The 25360-nt window shown below is 37.5% G+C and overlaps 1 protein-coding gene and 1 pseudogene across 23 annotated transcripts in view; one reads left to right on the forward strand and one right to left on the reverse strand.

Annotated features, from left to right (window-relative positions):
- The window catches only part of Gpr174 (G protein-coupled receptor 174), a 36926-nt gene that overhangs the window by 7623 nt on the left and 3943 nt on the right, over window positions 1-25360 (forward strand). Inside the window, exons 2-7 of one of the 23 annotated variants that reach the window (XM_031366721.1) lie at window positions 2700-2784; window positions 13735-13779; window positions 18620-18901; window positions 19273-19353; window positions 19974-20453; window positions 25092-25268. The gene's annotated coding sequence lies outside the window, so the exon portion shown is untranslated. The other 22 variants (XM_031366713.1, XM_031366697.1, XM_031366753.1 and 19 more) reach the window with 22 other exon arrangements.
- Window positions 11545-12825, reverse strand: LOC116090593 (annotated as a pseudogene).

The raw sequence follows: 25360 nt of genomic DNA on the forward strand, positions 1-25360 counted from the left end.
TAGACTCAGTATGTTTCAGATAGCCTCAGAGGTACCTCAACTGTTGAGCTGCCAGATTTTTCATTTCTTTTTTACAATGATTGTAAAAGCCTCATGTAATATTTAAAGAAATACACTCAGATTTTATACCACCCGTGTGTGGTCTGTTTGTCAAAGCAGAATCCCGTGCCCACCTGGCCAGAATCCCTTGTCCCGCGGAACAGGGACCCCGCAAGAAATCCCGGTCCGTGGCATTTCACTTCTGGTTTTGAGTGCCAATGAAAATGGATGAATTAATGTAAAGAATGTGCTCACACCTGTGTTCCTCTCTGGGGGAATGGAGGGATAGGGAGTTGATGAGAGGGATATGTTGTTGTTTGTTCTACACATCATAAGAAATATCTGCTTCCAGAATATTGAAGAAAGTAGGGGGACACTGAGGTTTGGTGGATAGTATGTGGTTGTCTGATTTACAGAATTAAAATCTCTTAATAATGTAAACATTACCTTCAAATGATTTGACTACTGGAGAGAAAGAGGAATATCTATACACAGATAATATATACTGGGAAAAAAAGATATGAGATGAAGAAAAGAACATAGGCTTTTGTATTAAGATAGGTTCCAGCCCTGGCTTTGCCATTAACTCATTAGATAGTAAAGGGTGAATTCTTTAAGATAAGTGCTTCAGTTATCTTGTTTTTAAAGCTAAAGCATTAATATATTTTATTATCTAGCGGCAAGGTTTTAATAAATTATAAAGTCTAATGTCAAAAGTTCTTAATGTTTTGATAATAAATGAGAAATCACAACAATATTTGCTGATTTGTTATCTATATTACCAACAGGCATATCATTGTAAAGATGCTATCCTGAGTGCTACCTCTGTGTGAACTGGCTCAATTGGAAAGCTTTTGTTTATGATACAAGGCATTGAAGCTGTCTATCACCCGTCTTTCCATGGAAATGTGCCTAAATCCATAGTGGTTTCCATAAGTTATTTAAGTAACTGTTGAGAAATAAGTGCATGCTCTCTATGAAGGTCATAGAGACTGCCTTAAGTTCTGTCATTAATGCATAGTTTAAATTTACTCATGAAATTACAGATTTGACTTTAAAAGTAAAAACACTGGTTCTAAGCAGATGAGAAGAAAGGTAGAAACCAACAAAAGCTCTGATCCCTGTTTCTAGTTTGTTATGTGAAAAGAGCAAACCAACCCTGTTTAGCTTAGTTGAGTAAAAATGTGAATTTTCTCCTCTCTAGCCTATGACAGATAGCTTTGAATTCAGAGGTCTTTGGTGATGCATTTTTTAAACTTACCCTTTTCTGGGGTCCTTTTATTGCACTTTGTAACCTTCTTTCAAAGACAAAATATTTTTGGCTGCTTACTGCATAGCCCAGGCTTGCCTTAAGCTTGTGATTCTCCTACTTCTACCTCCCAAGTTTATATTCCATGTCTGTATCATTGCACAACAAAGCAATCAAATCCAGAACAACAACAACAAAGAAATAAAACAAAGAAAAACAAGACTTTTAATCATTTTTTATTTTCACTACTATTCTTACTTAGTTTTTCCAAAGCATTTATTGAGATTCTTCTGTTTTTCTAGATTCTTGTTTTATAAATGACAGAGGCAAAAGAAAGGATTGACAGCATTTATTAAGCACCTACTGGTGGTAATCCCTTTCTCACTGAATTTTCCTTGAGAGATCTAATGCAATCTTAGTGATGCATTCTACAAGCGGAAACCAGCACACCATTTGCTCTCCAGCTATCTTTCATGCCCTCCCAATGGTTAGACCCTTCTCAACATGTATGATGCTGTATGATGGTTGTCAGGTAATCCTGCTTCTAACCCAGACAGTGTTCTCTCCCTTTGTGTTCCTTTCTTTTGGTCTTTTACCAAGTTTATTTCTCAAATTTGTGAATACGTCTTTATATTTTATCCTCTTGACTTTCTAAATAAAATGTTGTATACACCATTTATTCTACTTAAAAGTTTAATGTATAACAAATCCCTATAGTATTTTCACTTAATTAGGAGAGTCCTGAAAACACAGTGCTTATAAGAACGGGTGTGTAATAGGATATTTCAGATGAGTTGACAAACCTGAGCAGGGGATCACTAGATAAATTGCAATGCAGGAATATGGGCTCTAGTCATTGGTGTCCATACTTGCACCACATAGAAGCAACCTACAAGCATGGCAAGGGCTCATGTGAGGCAGCTTTGTGAAGAAATTCAACTTTTAAAAATGACTAGGCTCACAACCAGTGGCCAGCTTAGTCTCCTTCCTCATGTGTTTTCTATGAAGTGAGACAACTGCAGTCAGGAGAACCTCTTAGAAGACTGCTGACAGAGGGAAAGAAAGCTGCTTCGCTCCAATAATGCTGGGAGTTTGACTAGAGACTGTGGGATTTTTCTAGGATAACTCATCAAAGCTGAGAGCACCTTGTGACCAGGGAGTGACTTGTGAGGCCTGCCAGTGGCAATCCTATCTTCTCTTACTCTTTTCCAGGGCTGCCAGGTTAAGTGAGATGTCAGATGGTAAAAAGACAGCTATATAATCTACCTTACAACCACTAAGGGATAGATGTAACTACTAGCTCGTTTCTTTTTGCCTCTGGTAATCCATTTTGGTGTCCTGTTTTGTACAGCTGCGAAAATTTCCTAGTCCTCCGTGCTACACATGATCACTATTTTATATTTTTTTTCAGGCATGAATGAATTAATTAGCCCTGTTACACAGTATCTGCAGGGGACCTGATTAAGAGCTTCTATCAGCGCTGGATAAAACAGTAGGTACTTAAACATTGTCTTAACTTTTGTTCCAGCATCCTTCCCCCAAATATTACTCTTTCACCCAAAGGTAACCGGGCCTCTATTACCTACCTACTGCTCATTTGCTGTTCTATATAGTAACCTACCATGTAGTGACAAGGTTATAACAGTGAAACGATGTAGCCTTACATCACATGAGTTTGTTTACTAGAAGATTTGGTAAATTATATTATTTTAATTTTTTCCCTTGTGATAATATTAGAGCCTAGGAAAAACTACAATTTATAATTAACCCACTTTTAATTGCTATATAGATATTGTGTCCATTGTCAGTATTTCTGATAATATAAAAGATTGCATTATAATATTGCTTACATTTATTGCTGTTTTTTAAGCCTCTTAAATCAAAGGGGAGTACTTAAATCATTTCATTCTAGTGTTGTCCCTATTTTTTTGTGAGTTGTTCATTTCATAGTTTTTAAAAAGAAACTAAAAAAAAATCAGGGTACCTAGCCTTTACATTTAAAATGAAATGTATGTAATGCTTATATAAACATTTTCAACATTAGATACCATAATACACACACCCACACCCACACACACATGCACATGCACACACACATACATATAATTAGGTAGGGGTATGTGTGTGTCTTTGTGTGTCTGTGTGTATCTCATCCACTACACACTGGACTCTACATACATACAATAAATAGAATAGTATATTGGATAATTATAGTGAGCAGCAGAAAGCTGCATAAGTATTATGCAGGTGTTTGTCCACTTGTTGACAAGTCTCTAGCTAGAGACATATTAGAATGGTACAGTTTTCAGATTGAGAAATACATGCTCTTTCTTTTCTTACTGTAGAGAACTCTTCTCAGAATTATATTACTCAAGTATTAACATAGATTATGATCACAGTTAGGAGATATGTCTAGTGCTTGTGATTTTAAACTTAAAAAAAACATGAAAAGTAATAGTTGGGTTTTTGATTATTTGTGGATTGTTTTTTGTTTGTTTTTGGAAATAGGAAGACTCCAATGCTCCACAAAGTGTAATAGGCATTGAGACTGACCAAAATTTGGTATACACATGTATGCATAAAATGGCTACAGAGTAAAAAGTAAATACATAAATCATGAGCAAAATAACTGAATAGAGAAATTAAACAGGGGTGTACTCTGTCGCTGATATGCTGTGATGAAATAAATTATATTCTTAACCAGGAGGTTAGGTGTTTAATAACCAATATTACTACTATAGTATGCATATCTTCTGCATGTGAATGTTTTTATTTAATGCAATTTATTTCAATATGTATTTAATTTGAGCATCTGGGCACATTCAGCCACATTTTAGCAGCCACATTCAGGTTGCTGGACCCATTCTTTCTAGTTGCATATTCTCCTAAAAGAAGATCTTTTTCTTGAGAGATTTTTTCTTCTTTTATACTTATTTATTTATTCATTCATTCATTTATTATTTTTTTACTTATTCACTTTGCATCCTGCTCACTGCCCCCTCTCTTGGTCACCCTTCCCACAATCCTTCCTACATCCTCTCTCCTCCTCTGAGTGGGTTGGGCCTTCTGGATATTCCCACCCCATCACCTGGCACTTCAAGTCTCTGCAAGAATAGGCCCATCCTTTGAGAGGTTTTCTTTCTTTTTCTTTTCTTTTCTTTTCTTTTTTTTTTTAAGACAGGGTTTATCTGTGTAGCCCTGACTGTACTGGAACTCACTCTGTAGACCAGGCTGGCCTCGAACTCAGAAATCCACCTACCTCTGCCTCCCAAGTGCTGGGATTAAAGGTGTGTACCACCACTGCCCTGGAGAGGTTTTCTAATATAGAAAGAATGAGTATATCAAAAGACAGGAGAAATAAAATTAGGTACCTATCCACAGTGGTTACCAAAATATGACACATGATAGAATAGTCTATGTAACAAATGACACGCATCTATCATCAAAAGTTAAGCATCTATTAGCTCAAAAGAAGTATTATATGTGTATTGAAAGTATTAATGGATGAAAGTGCTGGATAATCTTTGTATTTTTGAGGAAATATGAAATTCTCTTAAATAGTGAGAAATTCAAATAGTTCTTTGATAATATAATACAGTATTTTTACCATATTCACACACTTTCAACTTTTCCCTGATTTACTCCCCTTCCTTCACTATCTATCTTTATGTAAAAACAACCCTTAATGATAAATTTGTGGTGCTTGATTCTGTGGTGTTTCACTGGAGAGTGATCAACCTACCACTGCCTACACTCTTAGAAAAAAATCTCTCTTCCAGAAGCTAGCATTTGCCTACTATTCTATGGCTTTTAATGGGATTGTGTTCCCTATACTCCTCTTGATGCCAGGATTTAACCTAAGGTTAGCATAGGTTTTATGGTAAAAGTACTATAAAGTGTGTGTGTGTAGCTGCCCTGCAGTGTCTAGAAGATAATATTTGTTGTAATCAACCACCTCTGGCACTTGTTCTCTTTCCTTCGACTCTTCCTCAATGATTGCTGAGCCTCTGGGTGGAGATTTGTGATATATAGTTCCCCTGTAGGACTAAAAAATCTGCAATCTGTTATTCTATGTTTGCTAGCCAGTTTGCGTTCTCTGTGGTAGTCATCATCTTCAAATAAATGCTTCTCTGATGATGATTGGGAAATGCATTAATGTATGAGTCATTAGGAATTAGGTTAACATTTTACCAGCTTCACCATTTAGCGTCTTAAAGCTGGTAGGCTCTCCCTGAGGGCCTTTGATTTATATAGCTATAGGATCTTAGCCTGATAATAGTGCCATGTATGTGTTTTATCTCACAATGCAGGCCTCAAGTCCAGTCAGAAAGTTGGTGGTTGCTCCCATGTTTGTACCTTTATTACAACAGTGGGCATGTCCTCTCCAACCATTCATTATTGTAGTTTGCAAGGTTCACAATTGGGTAAGACTAATTATTACTTCTCTGTCTGATATCTTGTATAGTACCATGAAAGCTAACCAGTAGAGGTGAAGTTTCCAGGTTTGTACCAGCTTGTTATTTCCATGTCCTAAGTGATATCCTCAGCAAAATTGTCTTGCCTTTAAGTTCTGGAGGGTAATCAAGAACAACATCCAAAGGATTGTAAATTTTGGTGGTCTATTAGACACCAGTGTCCAAGAACTATCCTCTAGTATGGAAATTGAGAGAGACAGAGAGAGAGGGAGAGAGAAAGAGATTGTAAGAGGACAGTAATATCCCTACTAGAAGCTAACAAATAAAAAGGCCAATGTTAATTATGAGTTACTTCTTTTGCAGTTGTTAACACATGCATCATATATACATATATATACACACATCATATATATATATGTATATGTGTATATATATGTATATGATTTCCATGTATTTTTGAAAAGATATTTGATGTTATTCATCCCTTTCCATACTCCTATCCTAACCTATATTTCACAATCTAATATTAATCCTCTCTGTTCCAATATTCTCTTTTAACCATTTATAGCAGTTTATTCTATCTCCTCTGCCTGGAAAACCTTTCTCCATACCCCCTTAATAATGGGTAGTCCTAGTTAAACACATGTATCTAAAAGAAAACACATGATATTTGTCTTTCTGGGTTTGGATTACCTCACTTAGAATAATTTTTGGAGCTCCATCCATTTACTTGGTATTTCACAAATTTATATTTCTTAATAGCCAAATAACAATTAAATATGTAAATATACTACAGCTTTATTATCTGTTCATCATTTGATAGACCTTTAGACTATTTCTATCTCATGGCTATTGTGAATAGAGCAGCAAATAACATGGTCAAGCATCTCTACAGTAGAACATGGAGTCCTTTGGGCATATGCCTAAGAGTGGTATACATGAATTGTGAATAGATCTATTTTTAGCTTTTTGACGAATCTTCACACTGATTCCTATACCCATCAGAGTGAATAAGTATCTTTCCTTTCCCTATATATGGATCAACATTTGTCTTTTTTTCATTATTGATTTATTCACCTTATAATTTTACAACTTTATCAGTACTTCCTCTCCTCCAAGTCCCCCCTTGAACAGCTCTTCCACCATTGCCCCATGCCCACTCTGGGTATCACTCCACCCTGGCACATCAAGTCCCTGCAGGACTAGGTGCATCCTCTCCCACTGAGGCAAGGCAAGTTGGCCCAGTTAGGAGAACAGGACCAACAGGCAGGCAACAGATTCAGAGACAGCACCCCACTCCAGTTGTTTGGGGACCAGCATGAAAACCAAGTTGCATATTTGCTACATATGTGCAAGAGGCCTATGTCCAGCTCATTCTCACTCTTTGATTTTTGGTTCAGTCGCTAGGAGCCCTGAAGGGCCTAAGTTAGTTGAATCTATTGGTCTTCCTATGGTGTCCCTATCCTCTTCAGGTCTCTCAATCCTTCTGCCAACTTTTCCACATACTCCAGAGCTTCATTTAATGTTTGGCTGTGGGTGTCTACATCTGTTCCCACTGGATACTGGGTGGGGCCTCTTAGAGAGTTATACTAGGATCCTGTCTGTAAGCTTAACAGAGTGTTGTTAATAGTGCCAAGGATCAGTTCTTGCCCATAGGATGGCTATTAATTTGGGCCAGTCTTTTAATTTGGGCCAGTCTTTCGTTCTTTACTCCCTCTGTCTCTGTCCTATCTTTTGTCAATGCACATCTTGTATGTAGGACACATTTTGGGTTGAAGGTTTTTTGGGGGGTTGGTGTCCTAGGAGACCTGCCTGGCTATAGGAGATGACTTCTTCAGTTTTCATATCACTAGCTGCTAGGAGTCTCAGCCAGGAGTCATCCCCATAGACTCCTGGGCCTCCCCATATCCCAGTTCTCTAGTATGTCATAGAGATGCTCCCTACCACAACCCACAACAGATTTCCATTCTCTCTTCCCTGCTTTCCCTACACTTGATCCCCCTGCCCCATTCTCCTCCTTATCCCCTCTCCTACCCAGTTCTCTCCCTCCACCTTTGATATCTATGTTACTTCCCCTTCTGAGAAATATTCCAGAATCCTCTTTGGACCCTCCTTGTTATTGGTCTTCTTTGGGTCTGTGGATTGTAGTGTGTTTACTTGTACTTTATGGATAATATCCACTCATAAATGAGTACATACCATGCATGCCCCTTTAGGTCTGGGTTACCTCACTCACGATGATATTTTATAGTTCCATCTATTTGCCTGAGAAATTCATGATGTCCTTGTTTTGAATAGCTGAATACTATTCCATTGTGTAAATGAACCACATTTTCTGTCTCCATTCTTCATTTGAGGAGAATCTGGGTTGTTTCCAGTTTCTGGCTATTATGAAAAACACTGCTATGAACATAGTTGAGCAAGTATCCTTGTGGGATGGTACAGCCTCGTTTAGGTATATGTCCAGATGTGGTATAGCTGGGTTTTGAGGTAGAACTATTCCCAGTTTTCTGGGAAACTGCCAAATTGATTTCCAGAGTGGTTGTACAAATTCACACTCCTACCAACAATGAAGGAGTGTTCACTCATTTTTTTTTATTTTAGCCTTAGTCATCCTTACTGGGGTGAAATGAAAGCTCAAAGTACTTTTATCTTGCAAGTTCCTAATGACTCTGGGTATTGAACATTTTTAAAATGTTCCTCAGCCTTTTGTGTTTCATCTTTTCTGAACTCTTTAGTTATAAAATGCAATTTTTAATATGGGTTATTTGTTTTCTTGTTGTTTCCTTTCTTGGGTTCTTTATATATTCTAGATACTACCCCTCTGTTAATTGTATAACTGGTAAGATTTTTTTCCCCATTCTATAGACTTCCTCATCACTTGAGTGATGGTGTTCTTTTTTATACAGCCACTACTTTTGTTTCATGAAGTCCCATTTATTGTTTGTGTTAATGCTTGTGTTCTCAGGATCCTGCGTTCTTGTGCCCCTACCTGTAAAGCCTCTTTAAATAGAAAGCACAACTCACACTGATAATTCCATCTATTCTCACCAATTGTTCCTATCCTTAGGTGGTAGAAAGTAGATTTCCACTTCCATGCTAGTTGCATGTACCTGATTCCTTCTCAAGGCAGACACCTGACTACTACAGCCAACTATATCCATTTCCACTACAGGAGGACCTCCCTATTCAGGGAGGGTCATTAGACCTATACGAGTAATTCCACTCACCCTGTAATCTTCATTTTTCTTAACTGATAGCCATAAAAATCACTAATCAATGTATAGCTTCCTACTTAAGAGAGAGGGAATACTCAAGAAATGTTATTAAAAACTGAATAGAAACCAAATAAAATAATCTAACAAACCATAAAACCCTTTTTTGTCTTCAATCATGTTTACAACCCAATCACTATCCCCTTCTAGTTCTGACTTCTGACAGTTCCTCATTCTATTCCTCCTCCCCTACCTTCAAGAGGATATCCCCACCCCACCCCAATTCACCCCACCTCATCCCACCACATCAGACCTCCCTACTCCCTGGGGCCTCAAATCTCTCTAGGGTTAGGTGCATCTTTTCTCACTGAGGCCAGGCCAGGTAGTCCTCTGCTGTATATGTGCCAGGAGACTTGGACCAGTTGGTGTATGCTACCTGGTTGGTGGTTTAGTGTTTGAGAGATCTCTAGGATTCAGGTTAGTTGAGACTGCTGGTCTTCCTATGGGGTGGCCTTCCTCCACAACTTCTTCCAGCTTTTCTCTAATTCATCCACAGGGGCCCCCATCTTCTGACCATTTATTGGGTGCTAGTATCTGCATCTGACTCTTTCCGTTGCTCGTTGGGCCTCTCTGAGGGCAGCCAAGCTAGGCTCCTGTCTATAAGCACATCATAATAATAGTATAAGGCCCTTGAGATGGGTCCCAATTTAGGTCAGTCACTGGACCTCCCTTCCCTCAGTGTCTTCATTTTTGTCCCTGCAGTTCTTTTAGAAAGTAACAATTCTGTGTCAGAGTTTTTGACTGTGGGATGGCAACCCCATCCCTCCACTTGATGCCCTGTCTTTCTACTGGGAGTGGATTCTACAAGTTCCCTCTCCCCACTGTTGGGCATTTTATCTAAGGTCCCTCCCTTTGAGTCCTGAGAGTCTCTCACCTCCCAGGTGTCTGATAAATTCTAGAGGGTGCCCCCACCTCCCACTTCCTGAGGTTGCACATGTTCACTCATTCTGTGGCCCTCAGAACTTCACTCTTTACTTCTAGCCCCCAATGCCTGATTATGTTCCCTTTTCCCTTCCCTTCCCCCTCCCTTCTTCCACCTAGTTCCCTTCCTCCCCCGCCCCCCAACGCCATGATTACTTTCTTCTCTGTCCCAAGTGAAATTGAAACAAAAAAACACTTTTTTTTTATGGGTCACTGAGGCTTTTATTTTACATGTAGAACCACTGTAGAGTCTTGTTTGTGGCCACCCTAGAGATTATACAATACACTAGCTGGGAAGTAAGGTGACAGAAACAGTGATGGGGACCAATCACATGATTAAAAGGCTGGGATTTCCAGCAGTACTCCAGGTTGTCAGACCTGGTTTCAGAAGTCTAAGGAAGCAGTAACATGGCAAGGACAGACACTGAGCTGGCCTTGAGCTATCTCTGACATCAGGGAGAGGAAGATTCTTTTTTTTTTTTCATTTTTTTTAATAGATATTTTCTTTATTTACATTTCAAATGTTCTCCCTTTCCCTGGCTTCCCATCAAAAAACCTCCTTATTCCCTTCCCCTTCTCCCTGCTCACCTACCCACCCTCTCCCACTTCCTGGCCCTGGCATTCCCCTACACTGAGGCATAGAGCCTTCCCAGGGCCAAGGGCCTCTCCTCCCATTGATGACCAACAAGGCCATGCTTTTCTACACATGCAGCTGGAGCCATGAGTCCCGCTGTGTATACTCTGTGGTTGGTGGTTTGGTCCCTGGGAGTTCTGAGGTTACTAGTTAGTTCATATTGCTATTCTTCCTATGGGGCTACAAACCCCTTCAACTACTTGGGCCCTTTTTCTAGCTCCAACACTGGGCACCCTGTACTCAGTCCAATGGATGGCTGTGAGAATCCACTTCTGTATTTGTCAGGCTCTGGCAGAGCCTCTCAGGAGATAGCTATATCGGGTCCTGCCAGCAACCACTTATTCGCATCCACAATAGTGTCTGGGTTTGGTGACTAAATATGGGATGGATCCCCAGGTGGGCCAGTCTCTGGACTGTCATTCCTTCAGTCTCTGCTCCACACTTTGTCTCTGAAACTCCTTCCATGGCTATTTTGTTCCCCCTTCTAAGAAGGATTGACCTATCCACACTTTGATCTTCCTACTTCTTGAGTTTCCTGTGGTTTATGGTTTATACTTCGGATATTCTGATCTTCTGGGCTAATATCCACTTATAAGTGAGTGCATGCCATGTATGTTCTTTTGTGATTGGGTTACCTCACTCAGGATGATATTCTCCAGATCCATCCATTTCCCTAAGAATTTCATAAATTCATTGTTTTTAATAGATGAGTAGTACTCCATTGTATAAAGGTACCACATTTTCTGTATCCATTCCTCTGTTGAGGGACATCTGGGTCATTTCTAGCTTCTGGCTATTATAAACAAGGCTGTTATGAAAGTAGTGGAACATGTGTCCTTATTACATGTTGGAGCATATTCTGAGTATATGCCCAGGAGTGATACAGCTGAGTCCTCAGGTAGTACTATGTCTAATTTTTTCAGGAACCACCAAACTGATTTCCAGAGTGGTTGTGCCAGGGAGAGGAAGATTCTAAGAAGCTGGTGGCTCTAAGCATCTCTAGCCCATGCTTTACGTGTTCAAGGGCTTCCTGAAGGACCTGGTGGCAACTTTACTTTGCTGCCCAGCTGTTCCTCAATTCTAAGGATTTGATTATATCTGACCAGGTTATCAGATCATCAAGGGGCACCATTCTTGATATGCCTAGTGCAGAACCCCACCACTAGGTCAGTGATCAAATTAGCCTTAGTCTCTCAAGATTGATGCCCATGGCACCCCTACCATTAAATTGGCCAACCTGCATTTCTACAGAGGATCAGTCAAAGAGCTGATCTGGTTCACTTTGAACAAGAGGCAGCTGTAGGACTTCTTGATCATAGCTTTGGCAATCTGTTTAGGGTTGGTTACTGTGAAATCACCTCCAACCACTTGGACACCTGCACTAACTGTGAACTTCTGCTAAGCTTCCCAGTTGTCCTTGAGGGTGCTTCTATAGATATCACTGGATACTCCTGGATGAAGGATTTATACAGGTCAGCTAGTTAGTCAGCTATGATGTTGCTGATGCCATCAGAATACTTGAAGTTCAGGTCATTCTTGCCAGATCTGTAGAACTCAGAGGCAGCCACATCCATTCCAATGGCAACCTGGTCAGTGTAGCTAGTCATCTTCAGCAGCTCTAGTCTTCTTTCTTCAGGATCTTAGGTACTAATGCATCCATATCACCCACATTGGTTTTAACTACATTCTTCCAATATCTCTGCTTTATGACATTCTTCAGGTTGTGATAAATCTCTTCTCCAATGAGCATTGCTTCCAAGAAATAGGACACACCACTGGGATGGTCATGAATTGTTGCATGGCTAGCTTGTTGGCAGCATGAGAATCACCATTCATCACATTAAAAGCTAGGACCAGCATGATGACTTCTGGGTTGCCAGCCAAGTCAGCAATGGGATGGTAAAGGGGCACCCCATTTTCCACAGCAGCAGCATTGCAAACAGTCAAGGACACTACCATGATGTCATTTGCACCAAATTTAGATTTATTTTTAGTGCACTCCATCTCAATAATCAGTCTGTCTTTCTCTTATTCCATAAAATTTAGTTGTTTTTACTAAGCAGAGCAGGTGTAATAGTTTCATTGATGGGCTCAGTACCCTTCCCTATGTAGTGCTTCTTATCCTCCTAGAGCTCTATGAACTCAGACAGCAGTGGAAGCACCACTAGGCACAGCAGCTCAGAAGAGAACCATAGAAATAAAGAGATCAACCTTAACATTGGGATTACCAACAGAGTCAAAGATTTCTCTGGCATGGATTAGTGAGAATAGACATGGGGACTTTCTAGCCATCGGATCTTCAAACAGGAAAGAAACAGAGGTTTCTGCAGATACTGAAGAGAGTGTTAAGGAGAGACATGGATGCTGCAGTTCCTGAGCTGCTCTGAAAAAAATTTTTTGAATGGAAAGGTAGATGAAATTCATGACAGAAAGAAAGCAAAAGTAAACGTCATACAAAATCAGACACTCATGGTACCAGTGCTCTTTTTAGAGCTTTCAAGGGAGGAGAGTTAGAATGCATTGCTAGCAAGTGTTAAAAGGATACAGATAACAGGATAAAACTGGGATAGGGAACACACCAAGGAGTATAAGGAGGGCTAAATAACAACCATATGGAAGAGAAATGTTACCATTTTAGATAAATCTTTTAAACAATCTTAGAGTTGCTGTCTTTTTATTTTAATTTTATGTGATCAATCAGTGAGTGCTTATATAAATGATGACTAGGAAGATATAGAAATAAATTAATGTATCAGAGCCTAATTATAGAAGAAATAATAGATGCACTTGACTATTGTTCATTGTAAATCTAAAGATAGCCAATTTCTTAGATCTGGAATTACATGGTCACTGACATAGTTGTTTGAATGATTAATTAAGCCCCTAAACTCTATGTATCTAATATTTTCCTCTCCTAATATATACCTAAGTCGATAAGTACATCGATACTATATGAATTTAATTTTTCCTGTGGGTTGGAGATATCCTTAAAATGTTACAAAGTAAATAAGTAGGAATTTTAATGAATTTGATCTGAATGAATCTCAGAAATATGAATAGTCACTTATTTAGTTTTCATTCTAGTGACATGGGTATCTAAATTTGGCCAGGTATTTCTAATAATAGACTTCACTGAAAATATTTCTTATTTTTGTTACATATTTTAGTTTAATAACGTCTTCTTTCCTTGGCTTTCTAAAGGAACTTGTATTTAAGGTTCAAAAGGAACACAGTTATAAATAGGAGGTAAGTGCTAAAATTATTATATAAACCCACCCTAACCCAGATTAAAATTCACAAATTTACTTTGGTGTCTGGGAATTCTGAGGGACAATGGTGTAGAGTTAAGTATTTAGCCTATAGAGTAACTGAAATAAATAAGTAAACATTTGAACTAATAAAACATATGTGTCCTACTGGGCAGTGGTGGCACACATCTTTAATCCTAGCACTTGGGAGGCAGAGGCAGGTGGATTTCTGAGTTCGAGGCCAGCCTGGTCTACAGATTGAGTTCCAGAACAGCCAGGGCTACACAGAGAAACCCTGTCTCGAAAAACAAAACAAACAAAAAAATAAAAATAAAAAAAAATATGTGTCCTAGCATACTTTGTGTTAGTATAATGTTGGATAGTGGAAGCCTAGGACACCAATAAGAGATCAGATTGAAAAAAAGAATTGTGTTTTTAGTGTTACATTTTCAGGTCTTTGTAGTGTAGTTTCAGGACATATTTTAACTTGAATCTAATTTTAAAAAACAAGTATAGACATATGTCAGTTTAAAATAAGAAAGTAGTGTTATTTAATAAAACAAAAGGGAAGTACGGCTAACACACATGTCAAAATGTCACCAGGGATAAAATATGAATATTGGTTCACTTCTGAAATCCTACTGGTTATTACTGGATATGTTGTGCTTAAAAAATATAAAAAGTCCATTTGCCAATGAAGGTTCTTTATTGTCTTGTTGTTCATCTTAGGTAGGAGAGGCCCTTAGTTATGTTAGCCAATTTGAACATGGAATTGAAGTTCTTTCTATAAAATACATCTGAAAAAGATTGGGAAGAGGACATTTTCTAGATTTTGTAGATACTTTTATTTTCACTGTTTAAATTCTCCTGTTTATTGTGTATAAATTATGTGTAATGAAGGAGGGAGGTTAGCTATTGCAATAAAACTGTATATGCAAAAAATTAACAGGCTACAGACAATATTACTGTAACCAGAAAACAAAAAAGAACTTAAAATTATGAAATTAAACACTTCACAGACAGGAACAATGAGCAGCTGTGGTGCTAACTAGTAACTAACCTTTGGCAACAGTTTTGTTTTGTTTTGTTTTGTTTTTGAGATAATTTTTATTCAACAAGACTTCATTAAAATAACTTGTAATGCATTTTGTTTTAAAGCCAAACAATAGTAGAAAATACTGCCCTGACAATCCTCTCATTAATTACCAGTGCCAACTTGTTTTAGATACTGAAGTAATGTGTTACCTAAACTGTGCAAATGTCACAATCAATGTCACTTACTGAAAATGAATTTAGTAAGAGAACATTATTCAATGCCTAAGTATGTAAAATTCCAGTCAAAATATTGGTTTTGCATCAAATTCTAAGACCTGGCCTGTACTCAAGCAGGAATTGTGATGATATCTGTTATCCTTAAGAAACTTCATTCCTGCTCTAAAAGAGAAAAAAAAATTCCCATGTCTTTGAATCTAGTAACCAAAAGATCTATTGTGGGAAGAAAAGAGAGAGTCATTTGAAAAGAACTCATCTGACATAGCTTATCACTAATGGGTCATTTGTAGATGCTGTCATATAAAAGTTATCAAAAATTTTGGTGAAGATCTACAGTTTTAATTGGTGGCTGATATTTTATCTCTTGTTGTACTAATTACAGACCAGGGTGGGATGGCACCTAAGTGAGTATGGCATTACCTGGGTACTTGAAAAATCTTGGCTTTCCTTCATCTTACTTGTGTATCTTTCTTTGGAGATGAATTCAGAGTAGTGGGTCATAATTTTTGCTTTGTTTACCAGATTATAAAAAAACAAGGGTTGTCAGGGAGTACACCAGAGTAGTTTACTACTCTATGCTTCTAACTAAGCCAAAAAGAGGGTACTGGATACTCCACACAGAATTATTACTGGTGGCAGAACAATCAAGGAATCTACTCATCTTTGTAGCTTTTGAGACAGTGCCCATGTACCTGAGATTGTTCTTACACTCACAATCCTTGTCTACTCCGGGGTACTAGAACCATAGACAAGTAAGTCGTACCCAGTTTCACACATTTACCTGTAATTTCTCTCTAGTGGCAGGAAACTGACTCTGAGAACCAAGAACTGATAAACAAACAAACAAACAACAAACTTCATTTTCTTTTACTATTACTCAGGGGGCTAACGCTGCCAGAGGAGTGTAGGATCACAATACTGTTTTCTGGCATTTTTGTCACTTCCTAAGGAGACCAAGGGTTTTACTTTAGTTACTTTTCTGTTGTAATAAACAACCATTACCAGGGCAACTTATAAAAGAAATTATTTATTAGCGCTTATAATTCCACAGAGTTAGAGCATGTGATGCTAGAGTAAAGGCATGGCAGTAGAAACAGCTGAGAGCTCACATTTTAAAACAGGAAACAGGAGGCTGGAAACCAAGTATTCAAGCTATGAGCCTATGGGGGCCATTCACTACAGGCTTATTTTCTGAAGTATGTTCAACTAGAATCTGAAATCATGGAAAACTTGATAGAAGATTAAGAAGTAACTAACTAGAGTCCTTTTCTCTTGGAATATTAGAGAAGGCTTACCAACAAAATCTAGAAAATTACTTCCAGTCCAGCAGAAGGCAAAGCTGTGTCACTCAGGGGAACTAAAGCTCATTTAAAATGACAGCATTCAGTGTTATATAAAATTTTTATCTGCTATTGAGAATACAAAATGATGAGATCTTCATATTTTAGATTAATTGTCATGATCTAGGGATATCATTTTCCCATGGAAATTTTAAGTGTTATTACTGAACAGTAAATATTTTGTTGTTGTCAGTGACATTTAATATTTTAAATATTAAAGCTTCAGTCATTTTCCGTGAACATTCTGAAATAGCTGGAGACCTCAGTGTCTGTGTAGAGCAGAGGTTATGAATCTTCCTAATGCTATAACCCTTTAATACTGTTCTTCATGTTGTGGTGACCCCCAACCACACAATCATAAATATAAGTTTGCTACTGTTATGAATAAAAATGTGAGTATCTGATATATAACCCCTGTGAAAGTCATTTGACCCCAAAATGTCTTGCAACCCACAGGTTAACAACCACTGGCTTAGAAACTTCTCTGTTATTCTTTGCTGTTAAAAAAAAGAATGCTGTAGGATTTGGGTAATATGGAAGAAAGGAACCCAGGTATAAATGAATCACAAATACCAACAGAAGAGAAAACACAGTAAGCAAAGAGACTAGGCTGTGCTGATAAAGTAAATGAGATGATAAGAAAAGGCTGCACATGCTTTGGGACCTATTACAAAATTTCTGGACTCCAGAAATTTTGAGTATGTGGAGCTATTGACATTCCTTTGAGAAAGTTGTCAGGTTTGAATTCTTCACTCCAGTTCCTAAAGGTGGGAGTCTGACATCTCCAGCCCAAATGTTTTCCAGGGAGCAGACACCTTACCCTTACAAAGAAGGAAGATTGAGCCCTAGTCAACAAATAGGAAATATTTTTATTTTTCTTTTACTAAAGGAAGGCTTTTAGTCCCTTAAAAATCACACCATGTAGGTAGCCACCTACACACAAATCATGGCCAATCCTCCGGTGAGGCCCTGGGGACTGGTTTTATTTTCCACTCCACCCTTGCTCTTTCTACCAGACCCCATAAGGTTGGTTTACTCCTTTGCTTTCACAGGCTATTAATCCTGTGGAGCAGTGGATAGGGCACACACTCAAAGAGAAAATTTTGAGAAGGATGGCAAAAAAGTGAAAAGGGCCAGAAGGATGTGATTATCTTGGACGTTAGTTTATTTTATGTAAGCTTGGAAGCTCATAACTTTCCTGTAAAAAAAAAAGAAAAAAAAAACCCTCTTCTTGTCCAAATGCTCATGTCTGGTCTGAGACACAAGGTGAACATTCAGAAAAGCTGAGGAAAATCCCCACAGCCATGTCAGCACTGAGAACAGGAAATGCATACAGTTTTCCCACTGCAGTGTAACTTGTGATCACCTCATCGCTGCTACCAAGTGAAAATAGGCAAACTTTAATGTATTAAATGGAGCTATGTAGAATAGTGGCTTGTCCTCTAAAAGAAAAGAGTTGTAATATACAAATACAGAGTGCAAACCCATAAGGCACTGTATAACTGTATTTTGGCTAGTTTTAAATACTTTCTTTGGTATTTCAGAGTTCCATTTAAAAGCCAGCTAATACTTTAACTAGTGTTTTAATCTTGTGTCCATATGAAAGTGCTTGAGTTCCATTATGAATTAACTCTATGTTAAACAACAGTCAACTAATGGAAGTTTATCTAATTGTGTATAAAAGATTATAATATATGAGTGGCATAAATGGTTCTTACCATTAGATTATCATTTGCTTTAGATGCTCAATAAACTTACTTGAATCTGAGATTCAGATACATATAGCTGGGCCTTGAAGGATAGACCAAGTATCAATACATGTAGATGGACTAGAGATAGAGCAATTTAAACCAAATGATAGTCAAGAATGTGGGAGAAAGGGAAAGGGACTATTTTCTAAACAACTTGACTCTGGGCTTTATGTTTTTACTTTTTACACTCAAAATACATTCTCAAATTTGTGTGTACATTGAATTTGTTCAAATGTAGATCCCTTCTTTTAACATCCCAGGCAATTATTGTTTAATTCATTAGGAATACATACTTCAAACATACACTGTAGTTATTCTAGGGATCAGAGTTTTGGATACTTGACTGGAAAATGGGAAATAATAAAGATAGATTAGAAAACAATGAGAAACTCTTAAAGACCAACTAGCCTTATCATTTTTATGGATAGAGGAGACACTCTAGCATAGGCTTAAGTATTGTTAATTCTCACAACAGGCTTCAAAAGGCTTCAGGATTGCCCATCCTCAGTACAATTGATATGTACTACTCTCCAAAATATAAAGTAATTGCAAATCAGTATGTCTAAGGCAATGGCAACGTGACTTGGCTTTATTCACTGGTGATGTGAAGCTGACTGACCCTTTTCATGCTGTCTCCAAGTAATTGAGAGTACTTCTATAGCCAAGGAACAGGATACATTTTCTGTTGAAGAGAAAACAGCTCTCAAATCTCAGCAGAGACATTTGGACTCATCTACACTCATCTAAGCAAAGAATGGTAATGTTCACAATAACTGTCTGTCTGTGTGCATCTTTCATTTCTCATTAAGTTCAACTCTAGGAGTCTTACAGAAGTTGTTGAAGCTTCTAGAAATGGTGCCCTGGTAGAACATATTTCTTTATAATAAAAAAAAAGTCTGGTGGAACATCTAGTAGACCTGACAAAATTTAGTGAATTCCCTAGGAGAAATAACCACAAAATACTTTCCCCAAAGTATTTGCTTACCACCATGTAGCAGTTACCACACAGCTCTTCCAGGGAATTTGTGAGATATTTGACTTCAAAAAAATTCAGAAATCAAAACCTGGAGATTTTTGGCACCCACTGATCAAAATCCATAACAAATTGTTCTGCTCTCTTTACCCTAGGTTTTGTGATCGCTCATTTATCAAATACTAAGTGTTTCCTATACAGATGCACACAGCTGTTCAACCTCACATAGTTTGCAGGTATGTGTGTGTGGGGGGGGTCTATTTTATCATAGCCTCTTAGTATGCCTCTAACCAGAACTCTAAAATAAATTGGCTTTTGAGCATGCAATTGCCTATAACTTGGGATTAGGTGTTTTGTTTGTTTATTGTTGTTTGGTTCAATTGTTTGTTTTTAGTTGTTGTTTTGCAAGACTCCACACCACCAAATAGCATCTCTATTGATAGTACATCTCAAATATTATAACTAAATGATTTGATTACCATGTATTCTGTAACTTGCATTCTTAAAATGTAGACAGGCATTTTCATGGGCAGAAGAGTCTTACAGTACAACCTAATATATTCTCAGAAAATAACATCTTAAGTCTCACTAAAATGATACACAAAGCTTTCCCTGATATTAATTTGAAGCAAGATTCACCTAAATAAGTAAACAAAGATACAATATAGCTAAAACAAGCATTCTTATGAAACATCAGCAAAACTCGGCAAATCTTCATGTTATATAAACATAAATATACACTAATTCACTTCAATGGCTTTAGGAAATATTTTCTGACCTACATACTCTGTAAACTTAACACAGTAATTTGGGGCCTTTTCTTTCTTCCCTTTCCTGACCCCCCTCTTTTGAAAAGTCTGACGTAGTACTCCAAATAAATCTCTCATAGCACAATTGTCCTCTGAGAGGCTCTACCCAGGAGCTGTCTGAAACAGAGGTAGATAACAACAGGCAAACATTGGATAGAAGTCAGGACTCTAATGGAAGAGTTGGAGGAAGGACTGAAGTCTCTGAACGGGATGGAAACCCTACAAGAAGACCAACAGAGTCAACAAACCTGGACATCTGGGAGCTCTAAGACATTGACTCTCCAACTGAGGAACACACAGGGTGAAATGAGGCCTCTGGCACATACTTAGCAGACATAAAGCTCAGTCTCCATGTGGGCCCCCCAACAACTGGAGTAGATAATCTCCCTAAAGCTGTAGCCTAACTGTGGTATCTGTTCCCTAACAGGGCTGCCTTGTCTGGTCTCAGTGGAGAGGATGCCCCTACCCTGGCAGAGACTTGATGTGCCAGAGTGGGGGAATACCAGGGCTGAACACCATCTCAGAGGGTAAGGGAAGTAGAGATGGGGAGGGTTTCTGTAAAGGAGGACCAGGAAAGAGCAGTGTTTGAGATGTAAATAAATGAATAAATAAATAAATATATGACTAAATATACAAAAATAAAGTCAGGTTATGTTCGAGTACCTATTACAGTGTAGATTCAGTATATTTTCAGGACTGACCACCTGTTTCACCCCCAACTTTTCTCAGTTGCCTGTAGTTCTCTATGCAGGGTTGAAATTTCACAGGCTTTTCTCAATCGAGTTTACCATGTGCATTGATGTTGTCCTTGTTCAGCTAGCACTTGGGTGTTCATGTCAGTGAGATTTTTATGGGTATAGCTTCTGTCATTACTAGCAGATACAATCTTCCAGCAACTTCCTTGATCTTACACTATTTCATCACCCTCTTCTACAGTGTTCTCTGAGCCTTGTGTGTAGAAGTGTTTTTTAAATGGATCATAGCAACTGGGTTCCACATTGTGCATTTTGATAGGGTATTGTTTTCTGTAGAGTTCTCTATCTGTTGCAAAGATGTTTCCTTAATGAGGGGTGAAGACTACATTTATTTTTGTGTTTGATGGCACATGATTATAGATTTTTGTGCAGGATTATACTGGATAAGTAAGTTAGTAATTGTATATTTTCCTCTAGTGTATGCTTCCCTTCTTACATGCTTTAATTATCTATGATCTTATCTTACACACTGTATAGTGACTTTTACTCCTTTCCACCAGATTTTAATATTCAAGAAGAGAAAGACCACACACTTTTTTCCAAGTATGATACCTGGAAAACTGTAGATGCTGAGTAAATATTGTCCCAATTAATATGTGATGAATATACCAAGTGAGGTTCTGAGAATCTAAAGGACTGAAAGGAACACAAAATCTAGCCCATGAATTCATGGAGTTTCTGAGTTAGTTGAGGTTGTATATCATGTTCAGGAGAACAGGAGCGCAAACAATGCACACATAAATAGCAAAACGAAGAGGAAGTTTTGAGTTTTTGAATATCTCAGGAAGAACAAGAAACTTGAGAAGTTTCTTGAGAAGTTTAAAAGGTAGAAAGCAAGAAGGCAAGAGAACAAAAACAAAGGAGGAAAGGAAGGAACTGATGAAAGGAGGAAAGAAAGAAAGAAGAGGAAGGAGGGAAGGGAGAGAGGGAGGGAGGGAGAGAGAGAGAGAGAGAGAGAGAGAGAGAGAGAGAGAGAGAGATGATTCGTGGACAAAACATGCTGCAGGCTAAGGCAGCATCACTATTGTTGACATCTGTGAAAACTAGGAAGGTGGTCTGAAGAGTATGGATTTTGCTAAAATACAGTATTTGGCCAGCTAGAAAAATAGTAGATTACCTTTATGAATGTACATGGCACTGTTATTAAGGTTACCATTGATTACCATTCTATATAGCTTCTGATTTGTGGATATAGCTCTTTAAAGAGCTAACCTAGGAAAAATAATGAAAACATTAGGTAGAATCTAGCAAAATAAAAATGGAGAAGAAAATTAATAAAGACATGAACTAGGGTAGAAAATGCAAAATTTAAACTGGGGTGGTAGTAAAAGTATGTGGAGCTAGTAAGAGTGCTCTTGCAGAAAATAATCATCTAATGTAAGTCATGTTTATTGAGTACTTATTAGACACTAAATTTATTACTTATACTAGCAGAGTAAATTCTTATACTGACTCTCCACATTTGATATGATGGTTTTTGTCATTTTAATGTATATAAGTTCATATTCTATGGCACCTGTATCTGACTTCATATTTTACTTAATACATTTTTCCTCCAGATCAATCAGTTTTGTTGCAAATGGCAGAATTTCCTTATTTTCAAAGACTGAGTAATATTCAGTTGTGTGCATGCACAGATGATTGTTTATGAATTCATTGTTGATGGGTATATAGCTTGATTCTATATGTTGTCTAAAAAGAATGATGCTGAAATAAACATGGGAGTGAAGAAGTTTTCTTAAAAATATTGATTTAATTTCTTTTAGATATATAACAGAGAAGGGATATTGAATCATGTGATAGTTCTATTTTAATATATATCATATATATTTTATATATTTTAATATATATATAATATATATTAGAAACTGCAATCCTCTTTGTATAGAGCAACATCAATCTATATTCCCTCCAATAAGAGAAAAAAATCCCCTTTATCTCTACATCTTCATTAACACTTGTTTTTGTTTTGTTTTTTTTTTGAATTGTTGTAAAAAGCTCTTTGTAATGCCTTGATTGATTATTTCATGGTAGTTTATATTTTTCATTTCTCTGGTGATTGTGGTATTTACACCTCTTCTTACACCTCTATTTTGCCATCTAAATTTCTCTATCACTTAATTAAAATCATCACATGTAAATGTATTTCAATGATAATATTTATTTTCAGAGTTGGTCAGTTTTGTTCATACCTCTTCCAATATCCATCTATTTTTGACATTAACATATAAAGGTTGTAGGACCAAGTTTCTATATTTTCTTTATTTGAGAAATATCAAATATTCAACATCTTCAAGCTGAATGCCTTTTATATAAAATGAGACCCACATTTTTAGACAAAACATGACATTTTACTTACCAGGAGATTTATTTACCAGGCAAAATAACAACAATAATTCCTTCAAGGGCTGAATCATGCACACTTCAAACCACATGGAGTTGATAATCCAAAGCAGGATGTTTCATAATTCTCTTTTCATTTTTATTCTTCCCACGTATCTTTAAAGTCGGTTAAATCCTTCTAGATTTCAGCAGCCTTGAGGCAATGATCCAACTCCCTAAGCTAAAATTTGTTTACCTCAAAAGAAGGGTCATGGGCCCAGCTGAGTCAGCCTTTGGGGGATTTGATTCTCTGTTCTGATGCTCTGCTCTCTTGTCTTGGATAATTAAGAGGTGACTAAATGGCCCATGTAAATGGAAATATTTAAAGAGAGGCTGGTTGCCCACTTATTTTCACAACATCTGGGAAGGATTTGAATCAAATCACTGGCTCCTAAATGATGCTTCAAGGACAAAAGCAATGTTGACTGTATCCGAGTCATATGGGAATCTTTGTGAAAATAGAATTTTCTGTCCTTACCTAAAACATGTTGAATCAAAATCTCTAGAGGAAACACCTGGAAAGCTGTATTCATTGTTTGCTATTGTTGTTTTAAGGAAAAAGTCTTCCTCACATGGATCTGAAGATCCATTATGTTTGGGAAATAGTGGTGGAAATCAGAGTTTCCAAGACTTAACTGAGTTTAATTGTTAAAATACAGGTCCTGAGGGAGGGGCTGAGATTCTTCTGAATTTCTAACAAGCTCCCATACTTGTTGGCTTAGACTTTTTTTTTTTTTTTGTAACAAAGTACTGGATTATTTGTCAAGTTTCTTCTAGTTTTACTTTTCTGCACTTTCTAGAACAGTGGTTTTTAACCTTCCTAATGCTGCAACCCTTTAATACAGTTCCCCATGTTGTGGTGACCCCTCAACCACAAACTTATTTTTGTTGTTATTTCATAACTGCAATTTTACTAATGTTATGGATCACAATATAAATATCTGCATTTTCAGACATACCCTGGAAAAGGGTCGTTTGGTCTCCAAAGAGGATGCAATCCGTGGGCAGAAAACTGCTGTTACAGAACCTGTAGCATATTACCCCCACTCACATCAAAATTCTATTAAGACTAATATATTTTTATACATGTGCTTTATTTTTTTATTTACCTATATAAAATGGATTTTGATCATACACACACACACAACTCCATTCCACCTTCTCCAGGCCTCCCCAACATGGCTCCCTCACATCTTTGTCATCTCCTGTTTTGTTTTGCTTTTTTAAATAATACACTGTGTCCATTGCAATCTGCCCATATGTACATGTGTTTGGAGCTTCCACTGGAGGGTGGGCAACCTACAAGTAGCCATACCAACAAAGAAAAAGATTTTCTCTCCCCTTTGCAGTTATCAACTGCTTAAAACTCCTCATCTAGGGACAAGGCCTTGTTCATACTGAAATTTTGATTGGATTAATCTTGAGCATGTAAACCTAGCTCCATATAAATTCATGACTGCAGAAAGAATCTCAATCCACATATAGGATACCCTCCATATGGGTTATTGGTAAGGGAGTCTCTAGAGAAACACCTCCTCAAAGAAAAACATAAGTCAGTTTATTGCCATTGTTCATGATTGCCCACTGTAATTAGATGGTCATATCCTATTATTGCTAAAGATAACACTTATTTTAGTTGTAATTGATATAGGAATTAATTTTAAACTTACTTGGAAGCTTCCTCCTGGCCAGCCAGCTTTTATTGTAAGGGTGATAACATTTAAGATTCTGGAAGAAAAAGACACTAGTAGACTTCTCCATGTTGTAATACTAACTTGGGGGCTGGGGCTGGGGAAGACTTGCACTACAGTGCAATAGTGGCATAAATATTGGGAAAATAAACAACTACATTCTGATTGGGTTTAAAGTCTGCTCCACAAAAGGAAATTCATGAGTGACACTGTAAACCTTACTAAAAGCCTATGGCTAGAAAAGCCACCATCCCTAGAGGGGAATCTACTGTGTTCTTTGGCTAAATAAAGCATGATCATGTTAAAATACCTTCTAAATATGTGTTTGTACCCACAGATCTGTGGTGCTCTCAACCTTGGTTAGAAAAGCTTCTTTTTGCAGTGCGAAGCAATTAATGCAGAGACTCATAACTGACAAAAATGCTAAGTTGTGACTTCTTAGCCCTAAGCAAGATATCTGTATCACCGAAACAGTGAGGCTCTGGGAATATCATGGAAAAGAAGAGTAAAGAATGTAAGAGCTAGACAATGGGGAGGATTTTTGTGAAACATTATCTTCTGGATATGATGTGACCATTAACACTAGTTTTTCTTATTTAAAAATAT

Source organism: Mastomys coucha, chromosome X, assembly GCF_008632895.1.
Source record: "Mastomys coucha isolate ucsf_1 chromosome X, UCSF_Mcou_1, whole genome shotgun sequence".
NCBI lineage: Eukaryota > Metazoa > Chordata > Mammalia > Rodentia > Muridae > Mastomys > Mastomys coucha.